Here is a 6,000-nt window from a genome sequence, read left to right as displayed (position 1 = left end):
CCCATTTGGAAGCTTTCAGAGGAATAGCTAGGCTAGAATTCCAGGTAAGTTATCCAGTGATAACAATATTGTAAAGACAAAGAACTTTGAAAGACTTGGGCAATAATGACCAACCAAGATTCCGGAGAACTAATGAAGAAATGTGCTATCCATGTGCTAATAGAGCAATGAAAGATTCAGAGTACCGAACGAGACTTTTTAGGGGTAGAGAATGGCCAATGTGGAAATTTGTTTTGCTCAATTATAGATGTTTGCAACAGGGGTTTTGATTTTTCTTTCTTAATGGGGAGGGGAGAGGAAAGCAGAGAGTCAGAGCAAGTCAGATTTCTACTGATTGAAAACAAATAACATTTAATTTAAAAAACAGTTATTTCTGTAGCCTCTGCAGTGACAAATAGTATCATTCGAAAGCTGAAGATGGCCCTGGAGAGTAGTATATGCCATACTTCTTGATAGTCCAGAATACTCTGTGGCTGCAGAATTTTCATTGCCAAATTACAGTTATCAATTTTTATTAAGAATTATGAGACACCGTTATGGTAAATGAGCAAACCACTATATTTTTGTTGTTCATTAGAAAAAGGCGCCGTGTCAGGAAATTATAATATTTTTTGTTTAATAAATGCTTCTTCCCTTCCCCTTGTGAAATGGTCCCTCTTGTTGGGTCACTTCTCAGTTGAACCTGAGTAGGTTATAGTTGCAGCTGTAGCACTCACAAAATCTCTAGACCCTGAAGAAATCATTGCTCCAAAATACAAAGGATGTCTGTGAGGATTGACCAATTGCTAGGCCCTGGTTAACAGAAGTGACTTCGTATTTGGCCACGGACTGACCCACCTATGTACCAGGAAGTTCCTATGTACCCAGTACTGGTTGAGCCAGTTACATTTAGATAAAGAATGCTAGATTCTACTGATTATAATCAGTTTAGTAAACAACCTTAATCCATATAAGGTTAGCAAACTTTCCTAATTGCAATGTCCTTATCACTCCCCATTATTAAGGGGGGTTGGGAGGGTCATAGTCCAGATCACCTGTGATTGACTGTCCCTTAGGGTCTCCCTCTTGTGAATCTGCTCAGTAACAACAATTGGAGATAAGGGCAGAGATCCAGAGACCTAGGCTTGTAATTGAGGTACCTATTCCATTGTATGAGCCACCATTTTTGTGTCCATGTGACCATAGGGCTGAGAAGTCCCATGCTTACATACTTGTGAGAAATAAATTGCTTGACTTGTGATCCTGTGAGCATTTGCATTCTCTCTGTACCTCACCCATCATCTCCTCACAGTGGCCCAGGCCATAGGATGGTTGCCATGTCTTAGTTATATCAGTATAATTATGATAAGGGCAAGGGCAGGTGTTGGCTTTAAGTGAGTGGCAACCTGGAGTGGGGGTGGGGGGCGGGAAAGGGAAGGTGAGTGAAGAGAAGTAGGGTGGAGGGAAATTATGCTCACGGGTCATAGCCTATGATTTGTGAGTATTTTAGAGAGTGGATGAATGTACTGTTCTGGTAATATTTTGAATTAAAATGTCTCAATTAAAAAAAAAAAGACACTGCTTTGAACCATAGGCTTCTTCAATATTCTCCCAATTACTTCCTCACACCCCAGATGCACTGGTTCCTTGGAAAGCTGTTTGTATTTATATATTTATGATGCTTTCTCAGACCTTGGAGTACAGTATTCCACCCAGCTCAGCTGCCTAGGAACAAAGAGAGTTAAGGCAAGATTACTCACTCTTAGAGATGAGATCTTCTCAGCTTCCAGAAATGCCCTGTATTTGATAATAATAGGAGCTAATATTTATTATAGCATTTTCTATGTGCCAGACACTGTGCTAAGCACTTTAAAAATAGCTCATCTGATCCTCACTACCACCTCACTTGTAGCTGCTATTGTTCAGTCATTTCAGTTATGTTTTACCTTTCATGACCACTTTTTTTTTCTGGTTTTCTTTTTTTAGCAAAGATACTGTAGGGGTTTGCCATTTCTTTCTCCAGCTCATTGGAGAGATGAGGAAACTGAGGCAAACAGGATGAAGTGACTTGCCCAGGGTTACACAGCTAGTGTCTTGAGGGTGGATTTGAACTGAGGTCTTCCTGACTCCGGGCCCAGAGCTCTATGCACTGCACCACCTAGCTGCCCTTTGATCGTCTGTTTATTGATCTTTTAATTTAGCCTGATTTCACAGGAGCATAGACTTGAGAAATGGTCAGAATCTTAGAGAGAATTCTGTATGTTCATTAGAATCACAGAATTTTAAAAGTTATGCAGGATCATCTGAGTCTAATCCCTTCCTGAAACGTGATAATTAATAGAGGAAAAGGACCAGCATTAACGGGTATCAGGAAGGGCTTCTCTCAACATTTGTGATTTTAGCTGAAACTTGGAGTAAGCTAGGGAAGCCAGAAGGCAGAGATGAGGAGGGAGAACATTCCAATCATGGAGGATAGCTAGTGACCGCCAGTTGGTGGCAACGTTGTCAGTTGCTTCAGTCACGTCTGACTGTGACCCTATTTGGGATTTTCTTGGCAAAGATAATGTAGTGGTTTGCCATTTTCTTCACCAGTTCATTTTACAGATGAGGAAACTGAGGCAAATAGGGTTAAATGACTTGCTCAGGGTCACACAGCACCTGAGGCTGGATTTGAACTCGGGTCCTCCTGACTTCAGACCTGCCACTCTATTTGCTGCGTAACCAGTTGGTAGATGCAGTATAACAGCAAGGAAGCCACCATCATTGGATCAGTAGGAAGGAATCAGGTCATGAAGCGCTTTGAAAGACAGAAAGGTTTTATATTTGATCCTGTAGATGATGAAACACTGGAGTTTACTAAACAGAAGGAAAGAAGGGTCATACCTGTCTTGTAGGAAGAGTAATTTCACAGTTGAGTGGAGGATGGATTGGAGTCAGGAAGAGACCTGAGGGAGACCAACCAACAGGTTATTGAAGTAGTCCAGGTATGAAGGGACAATGGCCTGCACAAGGGTGGTGACAGTATTAGAAGAGGGAGTATATGAGAAGTGCTATGAAGAAAAAATGGACAGGCCTTGGCAGCAGAATTAGCCTGGAAAGATGGCCTCATGCGACTGTGAAGAGCTTTAAATGTCAAAATAAGTTTCATATTTTAACCTCAAACCAACAGGGAGTCATTCAGCCTTTTTGAGCAGAAATAACAGGGTCAGACTTGCATTTTAGGAATATTAATTTGACAGCTGTGTGGAGAATGAGTTGGAGAAAGGAGAAAAAATTGGAGGCAGTGAGACTAATTAGAAAGCTATTACAATTGTCCAAGGAAAGGCGATGAGGACCTGGATTGTGGTCATTGTTTTGTGAGTTAAGACAAAGAGATGACTGTAAGAGATGTTGTGTACATGGAACTGAGAAGACTTGGCCACTGAGTGCACATGTGAGGTAAGACTGAAATAAAGGATAACTTTTAGGTTGAGGGACCTGGGTGATTTCAAGAATGGTGGTACCCTCAACACAAAAAGGAAAATTAGGATAAAGAGTGGATTTTAGGAGAAAGATAATGAGTTGTTTTGGGCACATTATGCTTGAGAAGACTATGGGGCATCTAAGTAGGGGTGTCAAGCGGCAGTTAGGGATGCAGAATTGACATTTGGGAGAGAAATGAAAATGGGATATGAGCTATCTGCATAAATGATAATTTAATCCGTAGGGGCTGGTGAGCTCACCAAGTAAGTACATATAGAGAAGGGGCTTGGGACAGAACTTTAGGATACAGTCACGTAGAGGGAAGGTTATTTACCTGTAAAAGAGACAGGATATTCAGACAGGTAGGAAGAGATCCATGACAGAGCACTGTCACAAAAAGCCATCAGGGAGAAAGTATCCAGAAAAAGTAAGTAGTTAACAAGAGGAGAGAGAAAGAAATATTATCTTAGACAGTAATTACCATTGAGTGAAGAGAAGTCCAATAGAAATCTATGGCATAGGATCACAGATCACAAGTTTAGAGCAGAAAGGGACCTCGGAGATCATCTCCAACAACTGGGGTCCAAAGAGGTTGGCTTGCCCAAGTGTCATCACACAGGTACTAGATGACAGGTGGTCTATGAATGCAGGTCTTTTGAATCCAGATCCAGTGTTCTTTCCACTCTGCCTTTATAGTCTCTCAAGGGGTGGAGAAATAGAAGGGAAGCAAGGAAGTAGAAGCAATCAGGATAGAAAGTTTTTTTTAGGAGTTCAGGCCATCAAAGGAAAGAAGATATAGGCTGGTGTGAGGGTATGGTAGGAGGCACTTTTATTTCTCCCAAATCCCTACTCATTCTGGATATTCTACTTCCAATTTCTCCTACACATTCATTGCACTCTGCTGCCTTACTCGATTCTCTTAGCCTTCTTTCTCCTTTCTTCTGTCCCCATCCTGCTAACTCTCCCCCTATGTTCTATCTTCTGGAGACTTCGTTTTGTCCTCATAGATTTTTATTTGGAAAAAAATATAATTGTGTCCACTTTCAAACAGATTTTGTTCTTTGGTCTCCTGTATGTGCTGAAAGCACAAGAAAAAGCATAAGTGACTCAGACAATCCAAGATAGATATATTATTCCCCAACATTTACTTAAGGATTAAAAATATTATGATATGGTCATGTCCACACAGGGGAAAAATAGCAGTGCTTTTCAGTTTAGTCTTTTACATGTTAGCTCATTTGTTCCTTGCAACAATCCCTGAAGGCAAGTAATGCAAGGATTATCCCCATTTTACAGATGAGGAAACTGAGGCCGAGACATATAGACGTGGTTTGCCTGGGGTTAGTTTCATTGCACATATTCCCATTAGAAATAAGCCTACTTTCTGATTGTTCTTCATCGCAGAAACGAACTCCCCAGATGCTCCTTTCCTTTTTGTCACTGATTCAATCAATGGGAATGAAAACATGCTCCCCACTTTCACTTCAGCATCAATCCCATTCTTCAGCTTCTCAGGCTGAGAATTAGCCTCTTCATCTCTACCATCCAACAAATACTGGTTACTGCTATTTAACATTTTCTACGAACCACACCAAAAGATCAGTTCCTTATCAACATTTGAATGAAACTTCCTTCAACCAACAGCATTTTCCCTGACATTCCCACCAAGTATTAAACCTCTACATTTCCACTAAATATGAAATCTCTCTGAGCCTGTTTACTCAGATGTAAAATGAGAGAAATAGCACCCACTTCAGAGGGTTTAGTGAGGATTGGGAATGTAAAATAATTTGCAAGCCTTAGAATGACACATACCAATTGTTATTATATTATTAATAATTTCAACATTTGACTTCAGCATCTTAATTCACCCTCCTAATCTTCAGTCATTCCTAAAAATCCAGTTTCTTGATATTTGGATCACAATTCTCTCATTTTTCTGCTTCTATGTGATACACAGGATTACTAAGTGCCAAACAAAGAAGATCTGACCCATGATACATTTCACAATCTCTAGATGAGCTCTACTTTAACAGGGCCTTGGCTCACCTTGTCATCTGTCCAAAATCTTGACTCTAGTAACCAATGGTCATTCTAGTCCCTCACAGCTAAGAGCTTGCTTATTTTTTCTCAATTGTTGGAAAAGATTTCACCCGCTTACTCTTTAATTCTTAGTCTTTCCCTTTTATGTCAGATGAAACATCCCATTAGTTGTATTCTGTATTGTCACCCTCCCATGCCATAAAAGACCAGTTTTTCTGACTCATGCCTTCTCTTTCTAGCATCTTTAATCTTTCTTCTATCTACTGACTTATTTCTCATTGGCTTTAAAAACTTCTTAACTTTTCCTCTGTCTTCCAAATATATATATATATATATATATATATATATATAGGCTATGCTGTTTTCTTTATCATCTAACATTCTTAGAGAGATGTTCTATTCCAAAGGTCTTATTTTCTGCCTTCCTCTACAACTTTTTGCAAAACTGACTTTTCCACCATTTTACTGTTCTAAGATAAAATACAGCCTTTCTACTCTTGACCACCACACTCCATT

This window comes from Vombatus ursinus, unplaced genomic scaffold (genome assembly GCF_900497805.2).
Source record: "Vombatus ursinus unplaced genomic scaffold, bare-nosed wombat genome assembly UNPS02015175.1, whole genome shotgun sequence".
NCBI classification, from domain to species: Eukaryota; Metazoa; Chordata; class Mammalia; order Diprotodontia; family Vombatidae; genus Vombatus; species Vombatus ursinus.
This window is presented reverse-complemented; position numbering follows the sequence as displayed.